Source organism: Lactuca sativa, chromosome 5 (assembly GCF_002870075.4).
Source record: "Lactuca sativa cultivar Salinas chromosome 5, Lsat_Salinas_v11, whole genome shotgun sequence".
NCBI classification, from domain to species: domain Eukaryota; kingdom Viridiplantae; phylum Streptophyta; class Magnoliopsida; order Asterales; family Asteraceae; genus Lactuca; species Lactuca sativa.
In genome coordinates this window covers 111229983-111256995 of record NC_056627.2, presented here as the reverse complement: position 1 = coordinate 111256995, position 27013 = coordinate 111229983, and the positions used below count along the sequence as shown (strand labels likewise).

Sequence of the window (27013 nt, the reverse complement as noted above, 5' to 3'; positions counted from 1 at the left end):
GATTTTGTGACTGAAACCCATAGGTACCTTGGTTGAGGCACAGGTATCCATTGAGTACTTTTGGAGGAGTTCTGAGATGTACTTCTCTTGATGAATAAAGATTCCTTGATTGGTCTCTTTGACTTTGAGACCAAAGAAAAAGCTCGATTCACGATTCATACTCATTTGAAATCGATTGATCATTAATTTAGCAAAGTCGTTTACTATAGATGAATCCGTGGATCCAAAACTGATATCATCAACATAAATTTGGACAAGCATGAGACGTTTTCCATTTGATCTTCAGAACAGGTTTGGATCGAGGATTCAACTTTGAAAACCAGAGCGTTTGAGAAAGTAGTGAGCATTTCGTACCAGGCCTGAGGAGCTTGCTTGAGGCCATATATAGCTTTTTTGAGCTTGCATAAATGATTCGGAAATGAGAGATTGACAAAACCAGGAGGCTGTTGAAGATATACTTCAGCATCAAGTTCACCATTTAGAAAAGCAATCTTAACATCCATTTGGTAAACCTTGAAACCTTTGTGAGCAGCATAAGCAAGAAAGATTCTGATTGCTTCAAGACGCGCAACAGGAGCAGAAGTCTCGTCATAATCAAGCCCTTCGATCTGTGTAAATCCTTTAGCAACCAGTCTTGCTTTATTCTGAATAATAACACCGGTGTCGTCTAGCTTGTTTTAGAATACCCATCTCGTATCGGAAATTGGGTGATCCAGAGGAGGAGATACGAGAGTCTGCACTTCGTTTCTATCAAACTCTGCTAATTCTTCTTGTATGGATGTAATCCAATCAACATGTTCTAATGCTTCTTTAATGGATTTGGGTTATAAATGCTGAAAAATGACATTCATTTTGAACACTTATAGTCGAGCGAGTTTGAATACTAGCATTTGGATTTCCAATTACTTGATTTGGAGGGTGATCTTGAGTCTTGATATGAAGTCTCGGTAGTTCTTGAGTGGAAGAAGATCATATATTGTCAATGGGTTTGTGATGCTCCCCCTGAATGGTTTAAACTTTTGAATGATGCTCCCCTGAACTTCTGAACCAGAGAGGTTGACATCTGTTGGATAAGGTGTCTAAGTTCGTAACTATATTTGGTATCAACTTGACCCGACCCGGCATGGTCCATTTAGGTTGAACTTCACCTAACAACTTGTATGGATATACTTTTGAGAATAAGATGCTTATGCTATATTAATATATTATTGGTTATAATATATTAATATGATATCATAATTATTTAATTATTATTGATCAAGAATTAATTTAGTGATCAAAATGGAGCTAATTAAATATGGACTCTTATTTATATATATGGATTGGGCTAAGATTTATTTAGGATGGGCTAAGAGTATATGGGGTCCATGGATAGTCCATGGAGCTTTTAACCCTTGGATCCTAGGTAAATGAAGAGTCATGGGTATTATTGTTTAACCCTAATCCTCCATACTATATAAACGAGTCCTTGGTTCTAGAATTGGCACTAGTGTGTGTGAGCATAAGAGTGAGCCGATTTCTACAAGTGTTCTTATTCTCTCAAGAGCTTCCAATTTGTTCTGGTGATTTGTTACACCACTTGATTTCCACACTATTGGTGCTAGGATCATAAACTCCAAGCGATCAACCACAAAAAGAAAGGTATGATATTCTACTTAAAGTTTTGTATTACAAGTACCCCATAACATGCTAGTTAGGTTGTGAACCTTGGAAATCAAATTTGCATGTATTTTAGAGAAAACATAGATCAAAGGTTTCTAGGGTTGCATGTACACTATAGGAGTGTTAATATACTCAAAACCCAACAGCGGTATCAGAGACTAGGCTTGTTTTCTTGATACTTGACGCAAACTTGTTGAAAAAAAACTGAAAATCTACACTCTGACACATGAACTCGCCAAGTCCATGCGGGGACTTGACGAGTCCATGACCAAACTCATCCTACTCGTCGAGTAGGTTCCTGCACTTGACGAGTAGGAGCCCTAGAATGCAGTTTTTCGACTTTTGTTGCTGGAAATGGACTAGAAACATTACCCTAAACTGTTTTGGTGTTTTAAAACTTATTTTAGATGGTGTAATATTTATGCTAATCCATTTACAATGGCTAATATCGAAATTCCATGTTTTATATGTGTTAATATCATTCTTGAAATTTTGATCTGAATGTTCATGTTCTTATGAGTTTTAGAAGATCATAGGAATTTTGTGTAATTTGCTTGTAGTGTAATTCTTGATCTTAATGGCTAATGATGGAATCCATAACTTGTCCTCAAGTTATGGATAACTAAAAGTCACTTCTTTAAAAGTGTCATTAAAGAATAAGAGGTTACCTAAAATGAAGAGTCTTCTTTTTATGGACCATTAAATCTCATAAGTTATGAAATGGAAAGTCTTGAATAGTTTCAATACTTGCCCTCATGTCTTGGAATTTGTAAAGTCTCACACATTATTAATTTAATTCCAAATAGATCCTTGGAATTTTAAAAGTTTAAAATTTAACCCTTATACTTCTATAATATTAAGTGTTTAATCATTATATATATGTATAAGAATAAGTCAGTCTTACCACAAATAGGCCTCATTCACGAAGTCGATCTATAAGGGGGGTATAAGGTTGTTGCCTATAAAATGGAAACTTAATGGGTGTCCACTCTCACCCACTGCTTCCTTGACTGGTGGATGGTCGTTAGCCGAACGGGTAGGATAGGAACTTAATCCTCATTAAAAGTATAATGAAATTATAAAGTAACTAAACCTTTATTAATTCCCAATCTTAGTTACTTTAGGAAAATGTGAAATAGGTGCTAACCCATGAAATTACACTTTCTACCTTACCAAGTCGTTAGTGGAGCGTGTGTGGTTAACCGGCACACTAACAAGGACTAGTAAGAGTGGCAAAGGGTGACTTAAGTTTTGTCATAGATCGGTGGAGCACGTGTGGTTAACCGGCACATCAATTAGGTGTTAAAATTAATGGTACCAAGTCAATTTGAATGGTTATTCACACCTTGTTTGTGATCCTTAGCATCCCAGTCACAAACTTGAGAGGGCACAATCGAGGTTGAAACATGTCATTGAAAGTTCAATGTATCTCAAAAGATCTAGGAGTTTCAAATTCAATTAAAACTTAGAGTAAATTATTGAAATCGTCCCTATGCTTTGGTTAAAATTAAACGTTTGGTCCCTAACTTTTCTTATGCACTCGGATGGTCCCTGTGGTTTGTTTTTGTTGTGTTTTTCATCCCTTACATACATAAAATTAGGGACCAAACGTGCAATTTTGACCAAACCATAGGGACGAAAAACACAACAAAATCAAACCATAGGGAGCATCCGAGTGCAAAATAAAAGTTAGGGACCAAAAGTGCAATTTTGACCAAACCATACGGACGATTTTAGTAATTTACTCTAAAACTTAATAATTTATTTCGTTTATAGTGGTGGAAATTGGTAAATCGTCATTAACCTACCTTCACTTATTTCATAGCTTGGATTACGGCATCCCTCTTCCAAGTTATAAAATAGTTTGTGGGGTCCTAGCCTTAATATTTCATTTGGGTGACTTTTTAAGGATTCTTCATCTAATTAAACTTTTCCTTCTTTATTTTAGATGTCTTCCAACACTATTACTGGCTCAAACCCTACAGGCTCCTTTTCCCTCATGAACTTGTGTGGGAAAGTCATTTTTGATGGTTGTAACTTCAATGAATGGATTAGAAACATTAGGATGATTACCCGCTATGAGAAAAAGGAATATGTCCTTGATAAGGAGCTTAAGGTTATCAATGAGTCAACTGCTACTCCTGAGGAGGTTGCGAAGTACACTGCACATGAGAGGGATGCTACCAAAGTGTCGTGCATCATGTTGGCTACCATGACTCCCGAACACCAGAAATCTTATGAAGACTGCTACCCCTACGAGATGCACCTGGATCTGATGGATATGTACCATCAGAGCGCGCGTCAAGAGAGGTATGAAATCATCTCCTCCATGATAACGGCCAGGATGAAGGATCGTGAACCCATCACCGGTCACTTGCAGAAAATGAAAAGGTTCGTGAACCGGTTGCTGAAGCTGAATGTGGACTTCCCTGAGGACTTGGCGATTGTTATCATTCTCCATTCCTTACCTCCAAGTTATGATCAGTTTCGGATGACTTATCATATGAACAAGGAGGAAGTTACAGTTAGCAAACTTCAAGGACTTTTAAGGACCGGTGAAAGTGGCCTTAAAGGTAAATCGGCTGTTATTTCTACTCTTACTCCTACAGCAACCCCTGTTCTGGAAATTGGGCAGGGAAAGGGGAAAAAGAGGAAGACCCCTTCGAAGGGTACCAAGGGAAAGTCCCAAAGGAAGCACAGTGCTTCTACTGCCACGAAAAGGGGCACTGGAAGCGAAGCTGCCCCAAGTACTTGCAGGATGTGAAGGATGGGAAAGTTAAACCCACCCATGCAGGTATTTACACTATATTGTATGGTAAGTCATTGCATACTAACTCTTGGATGCTTGATATAGGTTGTGGTATTCACATTTGTACTGATTTGCAGGGCCTAAGAAGTAGTGAAGAAGTGGAGCACGGGAAGATAAACCTAATCATGGGTAATAGGAAAGCATCACCTGTGACCAAGATTGGAGTTTATTCTTTATTTCTAAATAATGGGTTAACTTTAGATTTGAATAAATGTTGTTACTCGTCAGAAATGGCAAGAAATATTATTTCCCTTAGTTTTCACATTTTCATTTTATAATAAAATCGGTGCTATTGATGCTTTTTATAATGATGTGTTTTATTTTAAAGAATTACCTTGTGACGGTGTATATGAAACTGTGTCGATTGTAGACAACTTAGGAAATAATGTATATCATATTGATTCTTCGATGAGGTTAGACAAAGCATCCTTGTGGCATTGTCGTCTTGGACATGTTAACAAGAAGCGCATAGGCCAACTCTAGAAGGCTGTCGTTTTAGAATCATTTGACCTAAAGTCGGATGATAGTTGCGAGTCATTTTTACTTAGAAAAGTGAGTAAGTCACGCTTCACTGGTACTTGTGAGAGGGGTGAGGGTTTGTTGGACTTCATAGACACAGATGTGTGTGGACCCTTCAAATCAGCCACAAGGGATGCTAATCGGTGCTATGTGACTTCTACTTATGATTATAGCAGATATGGATATGTCTACTTAATCAAGTATAAGTCAGAAACCTTTGAAAAGTTCAAAGAGTTTAAGCAGGAAGTCGAGAATCAATTAGGCAGGAAGATTAAGATGCTCCGATCCAATCGGGGAGGAGAGTATCTTAGTATTGAGTTCCTTGACTATCTTAAGGAAAGTGGGATAGTCTCACAATTGACACCTCCTAGGACACCATAGCTAAATGGTGTTGCTGAGAGGCGCAATCGAACCTTATTGGACATGGTTCATTCCATGACGAGTCGAGCTTCGTTACCAATCTCATTCTGGGGGTATGCATTAGAGACTGCCACCCACATCCTCAATCTAGTCCATACTAAGAAGGTTTCCAAAACACCTCACGAGATGTGGACTGGGAAAGTTCCCAATATAGACCACATCAAGATTTGGGGTTGTGAAGCTTTTGTGAGGTGCGAGTCTGATGACAAGCTTGAACCTCGAAGTAAGAGATGTATTTTCATTGGCTATTCACAAAGATCCTTTGGTTACCTCTTCTATAGGCCTAGTGAAAATGTGGTCTTTGTAGCAAGAAGGGAGTCTTTCATGAGAGAGAATTCTTAAGCCAAGGAAACAGTGGGAGGCATATTAACATTGAAGAGCTTCAAGACTTAAGTGGTGAAGGAACCTCAAACACTATCTACAAACCTGAGGAGGAAACTCATGTTCAGACAATAGATGAGTCCCTACCTCCGAGGCGTTCCACTAGAGTTAGGATCACACCTGAATTTTTTATGGTTATCATATCACCACTGAAGGTGATACATTTATTAGTGATAGTACACTAATAGATTTGGATGAACCTAATAATTACAGAGGAGCCATGGCAGGCCCTGAGTCTACTAAGTGGAAGGAGGCTATGAACATCGAGATTCAGTCCATATACGACAATCAAGAATTTAGTTGACAATGTGCCAGGTCGTAAGACAGTTAGGTGCAAATGGATCTTCAAAAAGAAGAGCAACATGGATGGGAAGGTAGACACCTACAAAGCAAGACTGGTGGCAAAGGGATTACTCATACTCCGGGAGTTGACTATGATGAGACCTTTTCACCAGTAGCAAAGATTAAGTCTATTAGAGTTTTGTTGGCCATAGCTGCATTTCATGATTATGAAATATAGCAAATGGATGTCAAAAGTGCTTTCCTTAATGGAAAGTTGGCTGAGGATTTTTACATGGCTCAGCCAGAGGGTTTTGTCGATGCAAAGTACCCTAATAGGGTGTGTAAGCTTGAGAAATCCATTTATGGATTGAAACAAGCATCTCGTAGATCGAATCTTTTCTTCGATGAGAAAGTCAAAGCATTTGGTTTTTCGAGGAGAGAATATGAGTCTTGTGTGTATGTTAGGTCTAGTGGGAGTATAGTTAGCTTTCTGGTGTTGTATGTGGATGACAAACTACTCATAGGAAATGACATCCCAACTTTGCAGGAGGATGAGTCCTAGCTTGGGAAGTGTTTCGCTATGAAGGATCTTGGAGAAGCTGCCTATATCCTAGGGATAAGGATAATGAGACACAGGAGTAAGAGACTAATTGGACTTAGTCAGAGTACGTGCTTGGATAATGTGTTGAAAAGATTCAACATGCAGAATTCCAAGAAAGGTGACTTGTCGATCCAGCATAATGCCAAGCTAAGTAAGACTCAGAGCCCGAGTACAGAGGCTGAGATAGCTAAGATGAGTCGATTTCCATATGCTTTCGTTGTTGGCTCGATCATTTATTCTATGACTTGTACTCGTCCTCATGTAGGCTTTGCTTTGAGCATGGTTAGTAGATTTTAGGGAAATCCTGGCATGGCGCACTGGACCGCGGTAAAGAATATTCTCAAGTACCTACATAGGACTAAGGATTGAGTCCTTAACCTTAGTGGGAGTGATGACTTGAGAGTGATTGGGTATAGTGATGCTAGTTTTCAGATTGACATGGATAATTTCATCTCTCAGTCAGGCTGGGTGTTTACCCAAAATAGAGGAGCAATTACTTGGAAAATTTCCAAACCGGAGACAGTCGCTGATTCTACTTGTGAATCAGAGTACATAGCAGTGAGTGAAGCGGCAAAGGAGCTGATATGGCTGAAGAACGTCATTGGAAACCTTAGAGTTATGCCAACTATACAAGAGCCTATGGAAATTTTCTGTGACAGCAATAGTGTTGTTGCCTTAGCCAAGGAGCCAAGAGATCACGGTAGATCCAAACACATTGAAAGAAAATACCACTTCTTAAGACACAATAAAGAAGAAGGACTCCTCGTGGCAAAGTGGGTATCGTCAGAAGAGAACCATGAAGATCCCTTCACAAAGGGACTGACTAGGGTTAGGCATTTGCAGCATGCAAGATGCATCGGGCTGAGGGACGATATTAGTTTTAATAATTAGATTTTTGAAACTTGTAAAATGTAATTGACATTTGATGATTAAATAAAAGTTGTTTATTTATGAGTAAAGTGTTACTATCCTATGTTGATCGTTTACTATTGTTTCAATTTTGCATGTTTTCACTTCCAGAATAATTATTTTATTCAAACTCTCCACAGTCGGTCATATGTCAAAAGTAAATATGAATCAAGACTGTCATGAATTTGGCTTGTAAGATTTGTCTAAGGTGCATTAGACATATCAATGGTTGCTACAACATTCATGAGTGCTCATAAGTCCTGAGTATTGGATTAAACCCACGCTCGTTTGTATCACTTCATGGAATTTATCTCGAGTGATCGCGAGATGGTAATATCATATATATCTTCAAACCTAGAGATATGAGTTGTTGACTATGAGTTGGTTATCCATTGATTGTTCAAAAACGCATCAGTAACTTGATGTCATAAAATGTGCTTTTGTGCATAATTCAAGAAGTAGTTAGTACAAGCATATGAGTCAACGTTTATCTGTTCCTTCTAGAAATAGAAGCGATATCTAGGCCCCTCGATGATTTGGTTTTGATTTATGTGTCGAGCCCGGTCAGAAACTAATTGATGTGTTCAATTTGGTTCTATTTCAGACAAATCAGAGATTGAGGAACAAATGTTGGACAATAAGTTAGAAAATGTTCCATGTGTTTGTCCGGCTGATATCTTGAGAACAGAGGAATATATGATCACTTATCTAAAATGGCGCTTCATAGTTCAACAGAGTTTTCAAGAGCTACGATTGTTGGTTGACTCTGAAGTTATACTTGTAACTATAGTTATCAGACTTATCCAAGTGGGATACTGTTGGATAATGTGTCTAAGTCCATAACTATATTTGGTATCAACTTGACCTGACCCAGCATGGTCCATTTGGGTTGCACTTCACCTATCAACTTGTATGGATATACTTTTGAGAATAAGTTGTTTATGATATAATAATATATTATTGGTTATAATATATTAATATGATATCATAAATATTTAATTAGTTTTGATCAAGAATTAATTTAGAATGAATTTAGTGATCAAAATAGAGCTAATTAAATATGGACTCTTATTTATATATATGGATTGGGCTAAGATTTATTTAGGATGGGCTAAGAGTATATGGGGTCCATGGATAGTCCATGGAGCTTTTTAACTCATGGATCCTACGTAAATGAAGAGGCATGGGTATTAGGATTTAACCCTAATCCTCCATAATATATAAAGGAGTCCTTTGTTCTAGAATTGGCACTAGTGTGTGTGAGCATAAAAGTGCGCCAATTCCTACAAGTGTTCTTATTCACTCAAGGGCTTCCAATTTGTTTTGGTGATTTGTGACACCACTTGAGGCATCCACACTATTGGCGCTAGGCTCATAAACTCCAAGCAATCAACCACAAAAGAAATGTATGTTATTCTACTTAAAGTTTTGTATTCCAAGTACCCCATAACATGCTAGTTAGGTTGTGAACCTTGGAAATTAAATTTGCATGTATTTTAGAGAAAACATAGATCCTAGGTTTCTAGGGTGGCATGTACACCATATGAGTGTTAGTATGCTCAAAACCCAACAACATCATCATCAGGTGGGAAGTCAAAGAAATTTACTTCATCATCATTGTTGATAGGATTAGAATCAAATTCACCGCATCAAGAAATCCACCCACATTTAATTCAAGTGAAGGTTGACCATTCTCCCCCTCAACCTGAGAAGCTTGAAATGGTTCTGAATCAAATGGAGGAAAAGTAGGTGGTGGGCTGGAAATATTTTGAGAAATGGGAGCTTCAGTTGAAGTGAATAGACTTGTTCGAGATTCCAAATCAAGAGCTATTTCTAAGGGTCTAAAGAGGGTTTCAAAGTTAACTTCATTAATTACTTGAATGTTCGGAGAGTCCGGAGGAGGAGCATCGGACTACATAATGTGAGTAGTAATATGAGTAGGATCGGAATTCCAAACGAAATTTTCATCAAAGGTAACATCAAAGCTTTCTTCTATAACTTGAGTATGACGATTAAGTACTCGACAAGCCTTTGATTTTGTAGAGTAACCAAGAAAAATTGCTTCATCAGCTTTGGGTTGAAACTTTATAAGCTGATCACGATTATTTTTTATGAAGCAGCGACAACCAAAAACGTGAAGAAAAAAATGCTTCGCTTCCGACCAGTCATGGATTCATACGGTGTGATGTTAACGCTTCGATTGATGATACTCCGATTCTGAGTGAAGCAAGAAATTTATACAGCTTTGGCCCAGAGGTAGAGTGGAAGATTTTCAAAGTTAAGCATAGATCGAGCAGCTTCAACAAGTGTTCTATTGCGTCTTTCGACAACACCATTTTGTTGTCGAGTGTAAGGAGCAGAAAATTTATGATCAATTCCTTTCTCAGTGAGGAATTTCTCAATGGTGCCATTGGTGAATTCCGAGTCATTTTCACTTCAAATTCTTCTTACTGGAAGCTTGATGAGAACTTTTATTCCTTTTATGAAATTGATGAGTTAAGAGGTTTTTTCAGACTTTAGCCTAAGGAAGAAGACCCATGTCAACCTTGTAAAGTCATCAACAATCACAAGAATGTATTTCTTGTGATGAAGACTCTCTACATTTGAGGGTCCACATAAATCAATGTGTAGAAGTTCCAATGGTTCCGAGATTTATTTTTCAATGATGACAGGATGACCCTCTTTTTGATTTCTTTCCACACTCGCATGCAGAACACAAATGATCATTTTCGAATTTGAGGAGCGGTAGTCCTCTTCCCATTTTCACCAGATACATGATCGTTCATATATCGAAAGTTTAAATGAGCAAGCCTTCGGTGCCACAACCAACTAACATCAGGAACAACTTTGGAGAGAAGGCAAAGTTGTGTTTTGTCAATGATCATGTTGATGTCGAGCGGGTACATGTTCTTGTTGAGATTTGACTTGATCAAACATTCTTTTCCGTCTTCGGTCATCACGTAGTTATGTTTCTTGCAACATTCAACACACTGATTTGAGTCTGTCAGTTGAGGTATGCTTATTAAGTTATGCTTCATGTCAGCTACGTAAGCCACGTTCAAAATAGAGAAATTTCCATTGGTAAGGATGCCATATCCACGAATCTAAGAGTTGGAGTTGTTTCCATATGTCACGTAACCAGCATTAGGAGAAAGTTTGAGATCTTGCAGAAAGTCTTTCTGCCCCGTCATGTGCATGGAGCAAGAACTATCAATATGCCATATTATATCTTGCTCTGAAGCACAAAGTGCCTTCAAAATTAGCGAGTGACAGAGTTTTTAGGCTCCAAGTTAGGTTTAGGGACAAGACTATGGGCTTTGGACTTGGTTTGTGACTTACGGACAACAGTGTGCTTCTTAGAGTTATCACTTGAATTCTTTGGAAACAGGAAAAAAGGTCATGGTTTTCTCATCTATCCAATAATCATATTCAATAACCTGGTGGTTCGGAATGACCTTCTGTCGACATGTGGCCTCCGAAGCAGTGGGTGAGTCCTAAGTCAAGGAATATTTTACGTTCCAAACAAGTTTTTGTTTTGAATATTTTTATGAAATTGGTTTCTTCGAAATACTTTCTTTGTTAGATGGTACATTTGATTTTGAAAAGGATTGAGGTTTGAAAATTGTACCATCTTCTTTGGCTATAAAAACTGATGAAATGGTTTGTGAAGATTCATTTTGGGTATGTTGAGTACTTGACACTTATACTTCAAGGGTATGTTTGACAAATTTCTTAGGTTCTGGCTGACTAGAAGGATTTGATTGTCTTTTAAGAATCCAAAAACGCCCTTAAAATGGTAGTTAGGACAAGACAAAACTCTAGATTTCTTGAAAATTTCAAAAGGAGTGTGTATAGAAGTAATAGAAAATATTCTTATCAGAATCAAAACACATTTGGTCCTGTTATCACTTGAATTCTTTCAAGAAATCAAAACACTCCTTTTGAAATTTTCAAGAAATCTAGAGTTTTGTCTTGTCCTAACTACCATTTTAATGGCGTTTTTGGATTCTTGCTCAGGACTAATGACATCTTTTTGGTTCAAGGAGGGTTTCTTTCGTTGGTCAGATGTTGACTTAGATGATTGACCACTTGAAGGATTTCCAAACTTAGGCTTGACGGGTACCAAGGTTGTTTTAGAGGTTACCAAGGAATTTGATTGAAAAGAATCAGAGGAGACATTGCTTGAGGTTTCAATGTTATCATCTAAGGATGCCCATGCAAACTCAGAAGTAACAGTTTCAGTTGTCACAGGAAGAATTTTTTCAACAACACATTTGTTAGGAGGATTGTGTTTAGGAACATAATCGATGTGACTTGAAACACTATGGTGGAATTATATGGTCCGATTCAGGTCCAGGTTAGTCAGGGGCGGTAGTGGCATGGAATCAGGACAATTTACAACAATTGGTTTGAAATCAGGAATTAAGGAAGCAAATTTGTCATAGGTCCCAGGAAGGGGTGACAAGGGAGAAACAGGAGTATCTGAATGTTGATGGTTCGGAACATCTCCAATAAAAGTCAGGTTTTGTAACTCTTTCAAGGAACTAGCTATTGGTTTTGGAAACTCGCTTCCTAGACTAGGAGCTTTTGACCAAGGATGACGAAAGTTATGATTCAACCTTTAATTTGCTTCAAGTAAGTCAATAGAATTATGTAGAGCATCTATTTTGGCATTGAGACGTTTGCTATTAGAAATTAAAACATTTCTTTCAGAATAAGTTATTTCACATTTGTATTTAAGAATGATACTTCATCTTGTGACGTTAGAAGTCCTCGTTCTAAAGACTCTATTTTTAATTTCTTATCCTCGAAATGTAACCTAAGACGACTCATTTCACCTTCCTTCTTCTCATTGGCTTCTATGGCTAACTCATAGGATTTATAAATGGTGTTCATATCACTGGCTTCTATGGCTAACTCATATCCTCAAATTGATTATTAATAATCATAGATATTACATGTTGAAAGATGCTTCGAGCAGCTGGATCATTGGTGGCCATGTATCAGTAGTTTGGTTCAGCAACATCATCTTCATCTTCATCGTCTGACATTGAATACCAATAGCCTTCATCAAACTCAATGGTTTGTCTCGCCATTAGACACATGTTTCTTCCATAACCATATCATCATCATCATCTCTGGAGGACCAATATCCTTCCACATCTCTAGACACAGTTGTAACAAATGATTTTTCACTTTCATCCATTTCCTAGGCTCTTCGGACATAGTAAGCTGAATCCTTGATTTTTGCTTTTCGTGGAAAATCAGTCAGACAACCTTTTGCAAAATGGTTTGCATGACCACACTTATGAAACATAATTTTAGGTTTGTCAGATTTCGAAGTCGGTTGAGGTTCCGGGGTGGAATTGGGTTTAGTGATATTTGGTTTGTAGGGTGGTGGGTTTTCTGGAGTAGATTAATGTTGCGGAGCAGAGTATGGTTGATGATTGTTTTGACGAGAAGTATGAAAATGATTGTGAGATGGTTTATGAGAGGGATTAAATGGCCGTTTGTATTTCATGGAGAGTAGTGCGAACTCCTGTTGGAAATGGAATTTAGAGTCCATGGCTTCAGAATCAAGATTACCATCAACAAGATGGTTCTGAGTAGATAGGATAGGTATGGAAGGTTGACTAGGTGGAACAATGGATGTGAGAGGGTCCAAGATGGATGTGCTTAGAATGGATGGTTCAAAGGAACTAACTAGAGCAAGAGGACCTCCAGAGAGTTATCTTGTAAGGTCCTAGAAATAGGATCTTAACTAGTGATCAAGCAATCTAACAATCAATTAAGATGAGAATTAAGTAGAAGAAGAATGAATCAAAACTTGCACACGTTTGTATTCAAAAAACATTTGGTACAACTCTAATAATGATCGTAAACTGTATGGATTATCAACAACAACTAACAGACTCATTCTGATCCTATATATAAGGAAGAAAACATGACCATAAATTGGACTTGGTCGTAAACAGGTTTCCAGCCGTAAACAGGTTTACGACCTTAAACACACTTTTGGCCGTAAATACACCAAAAAACACTTCTATTGCAAGACTCAAAGTACAAATGACCTATACATCCAAAAGCCTAGCCCAAATCATAATATGGACCCTTCAATCCCCCCCCCCTTAGTTTGGGGCTAGCTATAACTCAATCCTTTTCAATTACAAGCACATCAGACCCTCCCATTGCCCCTTGCCATATCTCCTTTGCAATAATCTCAACAACCATTGTTGTGTACTCTTTCGCACCAGGCTCGAAAATATCTTCAGCTACCTTGATCTGATGTAGGGCCAACTGATGAATATCCCACTTGCCAAATTGAAGTAGGTCTCTTTTGTCGTATAGGAGAAAGAAACCATCTTGGAATTTTATGATAACAGTGGCAGTTGTGTCATCATAGACCCAGTAATGCATTTTAGCGAGAGATCCATCATTAAAGTTCCGCAGCACCGGAATCTGCCTGACTTGATTGGTTGGTGGCCACATAACAGTCTGAAAAGGATTATTTGTCTTGGGATCCAGTACCTTAAGGAAGCTCTTAATAAAAGACTCAGCGGTCTTCATACCAAAAAATCCCTTCTTTACTTGATCCTCCAAGAATTGTGTCATACCCCTAAACTAGAACGACAGAAACGTCCAGGGGTTGATGACTTCATGTACAATATCATAACAAATGAATAATATTGATCAAACCCATACAACCATTTTAAACTGCATAATCTCAATCGTTTGAGTGACCTCTACCTGCAGGCTATTCATGAATAAAATTAAATATAATATATGGCTTAATGTTATTTACATTTGTTGTTATTGTTAATTAATTTTTTAAAATTTATTTACTTAACATTGTAATTTCTATCATTGTAATTATTAAAAACAATAAAGATTGTTTTTTGTTTTTAAAGGTAACAATATAATCATTTAAACAGAGTTATTTTCAACTATTGTTATTGTAAGTTATTTTAAGCTATTTATTTGAATCCTTTTAATGATTATAAAAATATCTTTAAGAAATATTTCAGTTAAACTGAGATTACAATTTAGTTTTTTTTTCATTTAGCATTACAATTTATCATTTTTAAGTATTCACAAAATATTATTTTGTTTTTTTTAAATGCAACCGAAATTTACTTTTAAGTTGACCCTATAATGTTATACATAAATTAACAATTTAATTATTTTATCCAAACTGTTCGAAAGCTATAGTTTTAAACTGATAATGGTTTACATAAAACAACATATTAAATCTAGTAAATTAAATACAATATGTTAAAAGTTAAAGACATAACTTTATAAATAGAAGTAAATATATTATTTTAATACTAAAATTTAGTTTATTTATGATTACACTTTAGGTTTGATATTTATTTAACCTTTTTAACCAACTTATATTCACTATTAGAAAGACACTACAATTTATCATTTTTAACTGTTTACAAAATACTCTTTGGGTTGTTTAAGTTGAACTAAAATTTATATTTAAGTTGACCAGTACTGTTATATTTAAATTAACAATTTAAGTATTTATCCAAATTGTTCAAAAGTTGTAAGTTTAAGATGATAATGGCTTACATACAATAACATACGAAAACTAATAAATTAACTATAATATATTAAAAGTTAAAGACATAACTTTATAAGTATAAGTAAATATATTATTTTAATATTAAAAATTAATTTATATATGATTACACATTAGTTTTTATATTAATTTAATTTGATTAATCAATTTATAATCATTATTAGAAACAAAATTGAAAAGTCATGGAAGATTCAATTGAATGTGGTATAACATACATCTATTAAAACTGCATAATCTCAATCGTTTGAATGACCTCTACACGAAGGTTATTCATGAATAAAATTAAATATAATATATGGTTTAATGTTATTTTTATTTTTGGTTATTGTTAATTAATTTTATAAAATTTATTTGCTTAAGGTTTGAATTTCTATCATTGTATTTATTTAAAACATCAAACATTGTTTTTTGTTTTTAAAGGTAACAATATAATCATTTATACAAAGTTATTTTTAACTATTGTTATTGTTAGTTATTTTAAGCTATTTATTTGAAAATTTAATGCTTATAAAAATATCTTTAGGAAATATTTCAGTTAAACTAAGATTACAATTTAGTTTTTTTTCATTTAGCATTACAATTTATCATTTTTAAGTATTCACAAAATATTATTTTGTTTTTTTAAATGGAACTAAAATTTACTTTTAAGTTGACCATATAATGTTATACATAAATTAACAATTTAATTATTTTATCCAAACCATTCAAAAGTTGTAGTTTTAAACTGATAACGGTTTACGCAAAACAACATATTAAATCTAGTAAATTAAATACAATATGTTAAAAGTTAAAGACATAACTTTATAAATAGAAGTCAAATATATTATTTTAATATTGAAATTTAGTCTATTTATGATTACACTTTAGGTTTGATATTTATTTAAAATTATTAACCAACTTGTAATCATTATTAGAAAGTCACTACAATTTATCACTTTTAACTATATATAAAATATTTTTTAGGTTGTTTAAGTTGAACTAACATTTATATTTAAGTTAACAGTTTAAGTATTTATCCAAATTGTTCAAAAGTTGTAACTTTAAAATGATAATGGTTTATATACAGCAACATACGAAAACTAATAAATTAAGTATAATATGTCAAAAGTGAAAGACATAACTTTATAAGTAGAAGTACATATATTATTTTGATATTGAAATTTTGTTTATATTTGATTACACTTTAGTTTTGATATTTATTTAATCTTATTAACCAATTTATAATCGTTATTAGAATGAAATTGAAAAGTCATGGGAGTTTCAAATGAATGTGGTGAATGGAAAAATGCTTCCTTTATAAGTATACTCGGCGAATGTCTCCACGTTGCGCATAAACACCTATATAGTTGAAGCCTTTAAAAACATATGGTTTTTTTATAAATATAAACACCCATGACTTTTATGTTTCTTTCTAATAATGCTTATAAATTGGTTAATAAGGTTATATATCAATTTAGTATATGAATTGTGTCATACCCCTGAACTAGAACGGCAGAAACGTCCGGGGGTTGATGACTTCATGTACAGTATTATAACAAATGAATAATATTGATCAAACCCATAGAACCATTTTAAACCACGTAATCTCAGTCGATTGAGTGATGTCTACCTGCAGGTTATTCATGAATAAAATTAAATATAATATATGGCTTAATGTTATTTACATTTGTTGTTATTGTTAATTAATTTTTAAACCATATATTATATTTAATTTTATTCATGAATAACCTGCAGGTAAAGGTCACTCAAACGATTGAGATTACGCGGTTTAAAATGGTTGTATGGGTTTGATCAATATTATTCATTTGTTATGATACTGTACATGAAGTCATCAACCCCCGGACGTTTCTGCCGTTCTAGCTTAGGGGTATGACACAATTCATATACTAAATTGATATATAATATATTAATTATTTTGAATTATATGATAATATATACATGTTATAACTGCATAATCTCAATCGTTTGAACGACTTCTACCCGTGAGTTATACATTAATAAAATTAAATATAATATATGGCTTAATGTTATTTACATTTGTTGTTATCGTTTTTTCATTTTAAAGGTAACAATATAATCATTTATATAGAGTTATTTTTAACTATTGTTACTGTGAGTTATTTTAAGCTACTTATTTGAAAACTTTTAACGATTATAAAAATATCTTTAGGAAATATTTTAGTCAAACTGAGATTATAATTTAGTTTATGCATTTATCACTTTTAAGTACTTACAAAATATCCATTGGTTTTTTTAATGGAACTGAAATTTATATTTAAGTTTAAATTATAATGTTATATTTAAATTAACAATTTAAGTATTTTGTCAAAACTGTTCAAAAGTTGTAGCTTTAAACTGATAATGGTTTATACACAACAACAAATTAAATCTAATCACTACTACAAATAAGCACATAGGACCCGGTTAAATCAACTAAAGAACCCAGTTTTGAACTAGGACTTAAAGTTAGCGAGTCCTATGTGAAAAAAGAAATAAAACCCGGTTTAAAAACCGGGACCTATTAGTTTGCAAAGAACACGGTTGTTTTTATAGAAACGGTACATATGGGGAGAATAGAAGACACAAAACTGGACCACGAGGGAGATTAGGTCACGCTTCTACCACACAAAATTGGGTTGTATAAGGAGATAAGAGCCCGGTTTAAATCCCAAAAACCGGGTCATATGATGATTAAATATGCACAGGTTCACCAGGTCATATGAAGAACAATGATTTTTTTATGAAACTTTTTTGTGGAAATAACTATTGGACATACATTTGAAAATACACTATGTTACGATTAACCACCAACACAAATCTAAAGAAACTGAGACTTATATCCGACACATTCAATACAAAGAGTATGCTCTAATGAACAAGTTATGTTAATGTAGACATGATAAATAAGCAAGCATTATTTTCATAGATATAAACATATCTGAGTGTCACAAAAAAACTTCTTGATTTGTCATTTCTTACTACATAAAAATTTTCAAAAAAGAAACTATGATTACATGGCAGTGGAACTGTCCCATAATCATGTGAAGCAGCTACCTTTAATCCTCACTGAAAAAGAAACACAATAAATAATCAGTTTTTTTGTCTAATAGTTCAAAAAAGTTTAAGTTAACAAAAGTATGATGTTATAAAGATTAACAACTAACCTTGTACACTTTTAGACAACATCATTCCTGTAATTATTACTAAATTCTCTCCTTAAACTTTTGCAATGCAGTCTTCTCCAGATATGAGTAGGTTTCAAGTGAATCTAGTTAATCCTCATTGGCCAAGAAATCCCTTTTAAGCCAATTCTTAAATGATCTCCACTTATGGTTGCGAGTCATAAGCACATTGGCTTTGCGTTTATCATCACGGATATTCCAGTTGTTCTGTTTTTTTTTCAACAAATTATAATTATTAGTAACATATATTAACTTAATGAAAGCACATTTAATGTGTACTAGATGAAAAAAAAACCTTGATACTTGATAGTCAACCATAAGTTCGCAAACTTTTTTTGTCTATCGCTACAATGCTAACAAAGAATGTTGAAGTCTACTTACTATGGCTCTGTAGACTTTTGTTGTTCTTTTCCCCCCTTGTTTGTGCTTGTGCCTGTTGTATCGGTTCTTGTGGTCAATGATCATTCATCATCTTTATTCTAAATGATTTGAAAAGGGCTTGATTACCTACACGAACCGATTAAAAACCAAAAAAGGATAACAAAGAAACATTTTATCTTCTAAAAAACCATTTAATTGAACAAACATAATACTCATGGACAATTGCAACATAGATATTTTAAAGATACAGACCAAACGGAAAAAACATGTAAAAACCAACAGGATGAGATTATGGAGGTCCTTCTTAGTATAATTTCTAATTTAAAGTGTCTATGTGATTGATGTCCACATGATTGAAAGAAGGTATATGGCTGCTTCTTTTGCATAGTACATAGTTTTTTTTACATAAAGCTATACCAACATTCCTATATAATAACGTTAATTTCTTGAGATTGTCATCCACCAAATTATAACCCATACAAAAGGTACATCATAATATTGAACATTGTTGTTCAATCATAATAAACAAGATCAAGAAAAGATGTGAAAAACCTCAATATTGTGGTTATAACACAATTATAGAAGAATAGTTTATAAGTTGGCACTGTAATCATTGCTTCAATTCCACATATGAGATTATCATTCATCACTACATCTTCGTACAAAACATGACATTTAGTTAACCTGTAGTTTATTTGACAATCATGTGGGGGAAGAAAATATAAGTGACAAAATAATATTACATTAAAGGAGAATAATCCAACGACCATGGATAAGCTATGCCTTACAGCGATCAGCCCAACTTAATTTGAATTAAATGTATTTTATGGACTAGCCAAGCAATTATGTCAAGCCAAAAAAGCTCCAAGTATGTGAAGCTTTTTATTAATGGAATAAACATAGGGATTTCATAATGGCTCTTTAAAAGAACCTGAACAACCTAGATTAATCAATGATAAACCAGGAAAAACAGGGCAAACGAGACCATAGATAACAGAAAAAACACCAGATCAAGTAGTTAAACATAAACAAGAATCCTCAACAAGTTGGATTGTACATTGTATGACGTTAGGGTTAAAAAAATGCTTCTTAATCGAATACCTGTAAATCACTGTAACTCGTTGGAGATCTGGAATCCATTGCTGCAACGAAGGGAGACAAAATAAAGCGACTCATCAAAGAGGATACTAGGATTGAGCAGCGGTGTAGCGTGCACGAAGGAGGAGAGTGGAGAAGTAGATGAAGAAGGAGGGCAGATAAACTTGGCGGAGAAAAGAAATTTATTTGTTTTCCCTCTCTTTAAAATTTTGGGGACGATTGAGATGCGGCAGTTTTAAAATTTTAGATAATTTTTTTGCTAATTTTTGCATCTTTTGCTTTTATTAAAATTTAAATTGGATATTAGTGGGATACAAAACTGATAAGCGGTATATTTACTTTTTTTTACATTACACACATATATCTTATTTTTTTATAATAATATATCAATGTTTGATTTTGTTAGTAATACATCGCACACATGTCTTTTTTTTTTGCTAATTCTTGCATCTTTTGATTATATATATATATATATATATATATATATATATATATATATATATATATATATATATATATATATATATATATATATATATATATATATATATATAATTTTACATCATCTCGTAAAACAATGCATCATGTCTGAAAACCCAAGTCATAAAATAAGGACAAGTCAGAGCACAATATTAGAATATTCATAGTGCGGAAACAAAAGAGTGTGTGTATGATGTGCCGTTATCGCGCCAGCTCGTTCCCCTTCGCTGAAGAGGTACCTCAAACCAAAATTGTAAATTGTAAGCACGAAGCTTAGTGAGTTCCCCCATCGTCCCACACACCATACAATCACATAGTATACATAATGCCGGGCAATTTTGGGGTGCCAGACCTACCCGGTTCGGCCATTATGGGGTGCCGACCTACCCGTACAGCCGTTCTGGGATGCCGACCTACCCGTGTCAAGCCATTCTAGGGTGCAGTCCTTCCCGTCAGTCCTAACAACCGACCCTCGGAGACTATTCCATCCCTACTACTACTATAAAATATATCATAACATAAACGTACTACCAGACATATCTGGGGTGTCCGAACTACCCTTCGGTCCTAACAACCGAACTTAGGGACTATTCCCCTCCTACTACCACTATCACGTATAACATATCATGCCCATATATAAAACATGTTAGGTAGTAGAAAACCTAGATGATATCACAAAGACAATCATCTAATCATACAACTCCTACTAGTGGCCTGACATTGTGGCCGTAGACCCACCGCTATTGGAAGGTAACTCACCTCGAGCAAGTAGTTGCTGATAATTCGTATGGGAAGTCTCTGTCTGCTGCTGGTCCAGAAATCCTTCGGATACAATCCCCACAAAACAATTAATCAGAAACTAACATCTACTCTTAGGGTAAGATGACTATTTTACCCCCAATCCAGTCCAAGTCAAAGTCAACTTCAAGTTGACCTGACTCGCTGAGTTGAGCCGTCAACTCGTCGAGTCCCTAACCCTTTACACGTCCTCATCCCTAACTCGACTCGTTGTGACAACCCGAAATTTCTATTTGTAAGAACAATATCTCTTCAATAGAAGCCAGTCCAGTTTCAGTGATTTTCAGACTTTTCCGAACAAGTTTGTGTACATTAGGGTTTACGTTTTAGGAGATATCAGGAGAGTGGATGCTCCTGGGTTTGTGAAACTTGAACATACCGAGTTTCATAATGTTACAGTCCAAGTTCGAGAATAAAAATATTTTCTGTCAAAATATTTCAGGACTATAAATTGTTTTTTGAATTAAATTAATTCATTATTCACAATTCCAACTCGAGAAAAACCATTTTCTCTCTGACGGATCTTCGGGTTTTTATCCCAGATTGTGAGTACCCTTTTCTAGTAGTATTAGAATGCTTATTAGATGCTTATAACATGATTTAGATGGCTAAATCATTAGATCTAGGAGTTTACACCCCAAGGTGTTCTTGCGCGGTAAACTCCCGAAACGAAGCCAAAACCGACACTTGTGTTATGATAAGGCCTTAGATGTTTATGTATGCATGTTAGGGACAAGAAAACAAGCCAAAATCCACCCAAGATTGGGAGTTTATGGCCCAGAAATCTCATAGGCCGTAAACTCCATTTCCAAATACCAAATGGTGATTTGAGGAGTCTAGGACTTTAAGGCTTGTATCTAGGCTATTTTCCCAAGTGGTATAAGGTCTTAAACACATCAAAAGACAAACAAAAGGGATTTTACGGCCCAGAACTCTCATAGGCCGTAAACTCCATATAAATGGACATAAGGGGTGTTTTCATGACACCTAAAGCCCTAGGCCTTTACAAGAAATTGTTCCACTTAAAATGAAGGACCAAACCACATCAAAATCACTTAACCAAGTGAGTTTACGGCCAAGACATGGTTCTTGGGCCGTGAACTCCTAAAAAGGGCACTAAGGTGTGCCTAATGCCTTCATATACTAGGAATAAAAGTCTAGAACATATCCCACAAGTGTAAGAGGCTTGAAAGCAACAAAAACAACACCCCAAGGGAGTTTACGGCCGTAAACTCCAAGGGGAATGGCCTTGAGGCCGTAAACTCCTATTTGGAGTACTTCTAGACCTTAAACCCTTCCAAGGAATTAACCACTATGTTAGTGTAATTCTAGAAAGCATTTGGGACTTCAAAAGACACCAAACACACATGTTTGGGAGCTTACGGCCGTAAAATCAAGAGTTTACAACCGTAAACTCCATGTGTGATGGTTTATAGAGAGTAAACTCTCATATAGGGTCCTTTGGAAACCCTAAACACAAATACCCTGTCACACAATAGCTTAGATGAAATCCTTACGGCTTAAAACACTTATATAAAGTGTTAATTATGTCTAGGATGTCTTGACCATTATCAAATAGTCATTTGAGTCTAATTGAGTGCATATATGTGTGATTATATGTTCATTAGGATCATAGTGTGTGTACAAGTCCTCGCTTGCCACCTAGCCATCCGATACCGCTCCGTTCATCCCAATCACCAACTACAGGTGAGTTCATACCCCTTAATCAATGTTTTAAAGGATTTTAAATGCTTTAATGGGGGGGAGGGGAATACAAGTAGAAAACAATATGTTATTAAATCAATTTTATGTATTTTATAACTGTGTTTTCATTCAGTAGATTTCACATATTTCAAAAAGGTGTCACATGAAATGGTTTTCTATCTTAAAATACTTGGATAATAGAAGTATTAGTTTTGAAATGTATAATGACTTCAAGTCACTTTAAATTATTGTTCAAAACTCCTAGATATCTTGCAAAACCAGTATTTTTACCTTTTTGAATCAATCAAACTATACTTATGCGCATATGTTCATATTTATGTTAAGAGATTATAGTTTTCATCCTTCGTTCAGTTGCCCACACCCTAGTGTATCGAGAGTGTATAAATCTACGTGAACAACCACTTACTCTCCAGTTAATTATCATAGGGATAGTTAGAAAATATCAAACATTATTACTACTACAAGGAATCACACGAGAGTCAGTTCATTCATGAATCTATACTAATACCTTTCATGATACATGAGTACACGTACTTAGGATTACATGATACATGAATATGTTTATATATATATACTTACATGATGCATGATCACACTTACATGAACACACTTACATGAATAACATACAGGAAGACTGTTACTTAGGTGCATTATCCTGTATTTACTTACCTGGATACTTGTACTTAGAATTACGAGGATGATTTATTAGTATATACTGTGTAAATTATCTTTCCTGTCCCAGTTGAAAGGGATGTTTCAGCGGGACTTACCATTCTGAATCTCACTGATTAGCACCAGTGGTCGATGAATGTCTACGGATGTCTAAGGTAGTCACTTATTTAGTAGTCAGTGACGGGACTAACCATCCCTCCGTCCACTGTTGCAATAGTGGATGAGATGTGAATCTTCAGAGGATCATTAGGTTGACGATCTGCATTCAGAGATCGATACAGGGACTAACCCTCCTTCCACCCTGCTGCCGCTACAGAGGATTAGGGGACACTATTCGGATGTTCCATAGGCTCTAACGTTCGCTTCAGCGATGTCGTGTTTGTCCTGGTAACCCAAGACAATAACACTTACCTGATTATATTTTCCTGTTTACTTTATTTTGTGATACTTTCACATAAACGATGAGTTAGACTAAGTACTCTTAGTACTAGTAAATAGAAGGGAAAACCTGTCATTTTACTTGGTCATAACAAAATATCGGGTCTTGGTAGAAGATCGCATTTCATACTTATATCAACTGTTCTATTTGAGGATTTATACGACATTCTTAACAACATTCCAAAACAGGACAATATCACATAAATACTTATGAATTCACCAGCTTTAAAGCTGATACTCGCTTTCAAAATAACTTGTATTCTCAGGTCATCAGTTAGACAGGTGCGGTGGTCAGGTTTTTAAGAAGATGGAGCACAGACAAGACTCGGCTTATTTTGATTATTCATATTATTGTTGTACATTATGAAATAACACGCATGTATTAAAACTCTGCTGTTAATGCAATGGATGATGTTGTTGCTTGTTTATTATATTACACTGTTGTGATACTGTACATGACATCCTCCACCCCTGAACGTTTCCGCCGTTCGTGGTTTTGGGGTGTGACAGATTGGTATCAGAGCATTGTTTATAGTGAATTAAGTATATCAACCCATAAAAGATATACTAACTATAAATACATGGGATTAAAACACTCTGTCTCAGAGTTATACTTTTAAATAATAAAATATTTAAGTAAGTATACGTGCCTGCATTCATACTAAAATCAGTGTCACAACGACAAAAACAAAAGTATTACGATTGTTGAATATCACAAGTAAGCATGGGGATATATGGTCAGTCTTGGGAATGGCATAGCCTGATCAACTATGCTGGTTCGAGGAGTGATTAGAATATGCCCAAGAATGGTTGTGATATGACAACAAGTCTAAAAACTTACCAACATAACTATAAAGAAATACCATATGGGTATTTGATCTTACTATAATTAGCTTAGTTAGTTCGTCTATTTTAGATATTTCTTATATCCCTTTTCTCGCGTAGATAACATGGCTGGATTCCATCCCCACGATAACCTGTTCCTTCCAAACGAAGTAATTGCTGGATGGTTTGGAGAAGAACCAGATGATGATCATCCAATCCCCCTAAATGATCACCATGCTGACGACCTTGCAGGCGATGCCATCTCCGAACCCAAGGTTGAGAACCTACCCCAAGCAGCTCCCTTTCCGAATTCTAACCCTCGTTCGGCTTTTCAAGGCCCGACGCCTGAGTGGGTGGAATATTTGGAAACTTGGAGCCAAGGACAAGACCAGCCCATGCCATTTAATGGTGACCGAAGCTTCTATGACCTGAGCAATGGGGGCTCAGCAGACAGGATCATGCCAATTATGATCCGAAGAGTTGCCCGAAACGAAATTCAGGGCAGGACAGCTCTACAACGTATCGCAGAAGTTGATACAAATGGGGGAATACATATGCTTCGCACCAGTCGCTTCGAACATGCTCGTGAGAGGTCGGAGAGAGACCATGAAAACCTGCTGCAAGCACTGGCTGAATCACGAGCCAAAGTCATGGAACTTCGGGTACGCCAGAGGGTGTACGAAAGACACTTACTTGATGTGGAACGCCAACTGGCTGAACTGAGAGTTCACCAGAGAGATGACCGTCGCCAGTAGTAGATGCTTTACCTTATATTCCTTGTTAGAAAGGAATCGTCTTTCTGTCTATGCCCGATGTGGCATTCTCTATGAAACTATCTTGTACTTTAAGTACTTTGGTTAGGTCTTTTTACTGTCAGGAACTATCTTTCTGGTTATGATGTAAGGCCTTTTTACAAGGTCATTTTCCCGAACCTGTACGTCATGAATATCAAAGATATTGACAGTCGGCTAACTTCTGTATGGTTGTTTATTCGAATACTCTTATTGTACTTTGTCTAGAGTCTATTTGAAACATGATCTAGTCAAGTTCCCCAGAAAAAGAGAGAATATAGTGCATGCTGCATCATCACGCCTTGACTTTTCCCTTTGGGCTCCAATGTATCTGAAACAAATCCACAAACGGTAAGCTGAAAGCTTAGTGAGTTCCCCAGAGCATACCCCACACAACATCCACATTTCATATGAACTATAATAGCAATCTCTACCACTAGCCATAAAGCCTAAAGGCTATCTCTACCATCAGCCATAACTTCTGTATCGTTGTTTATTCGAATACTCTTATCGTACTTTGTCTAGAGTCTATTTGAAACATGATCTAGTCAAGTCATTGGACTATAGCAATTTGACTCCGGAGACATCTCCAAGTCTCTTTCAATGGGTGGATCACGTTATTCACCAACCATCGATACCTCAGCAAGAACGACAAACATCTTGAGACCATTGCATGAACTTACTTCCGATCTTTACTAGGACTGCATCATAGGGATGTAGGTCAAACCTTCATGAACATACTTCCATTCCATACTAGGACTGCATCATAGGGATGTAGGTCGAACCTTAGAGAGCATACTTCTATTCTTTACATGAGCGATCGAACTACGTTTAGGTTCAACCATTCTCGCTCCTATATTCATTTTCTTTCGAGGTAATAGAATCATGACACCCAAGAAAAATGATCAGCCCATCAACCCAACACCAACTCTTCAGATGGATGCAGCTACCTTTGAAGTTGCAGTCTCGGCTACCGTGTCAGCTATTCTGAACCACCTGAAGGCTAACAACGCAAGTGTTAGCGGGATTGTTAACAACTATTCCCATCCAAGTAACAATCCAATACCCCGGCAAGCAACAAACTACCACGATACAACGAGCCCTAAGACCAAGAATATCAGACGAAAGTCTACTACCAACCACCGCCGCAGGAGAGTCTACTCCGGACCCCCGTTAATGTACTTTAGGCGTTTCGTTGTAACAGACTTATGAACCATCCCAAGACTAGTGCAACCAGAGTCTTATCTTTTGCAGGATCTCGTCCGTTTAGTGATGCTTGTGCGGCGTATACTTGTCTTTTGTAGTATACCTTGTTCGCAGCAATAGTCTTGTAGTAAATCCTAAGTACAGTAACTCTGTTAACGGTTGCACTGTTGTGTTTTGTCTGTAACGCCTTATGATCAAATCTAATGTCTTTAGTTTCCATATGTTTCCGACTTTATCATACGACTCGAG

General features: G+C 35.7%; 1 long non-coding RNA gene across 1 annotated transcript; it reads right to left on the bottom strand.

Moving 5' to 3' along the window:
* Nucleotides 1-18068: 18068 nt before the first annotated feature.
* LOC111889011 (uncharacterized) lies at nt 18069-20054 on the bottom strand. Its single transcript, XR_002849389.3, has 4 exons — nt 19833-20054; nt 18732-18857; nt 18333-18557; nt 18069-18234 (listed from the first exon to the last, which is right to left on the bottom strand). It is a non-coding gene; the product is annotated as an uncharacterized LOC111889011 (long non-coding RNA).
* Nucleotides 20055-27013: the final 6959 nt, after the last annotated feature.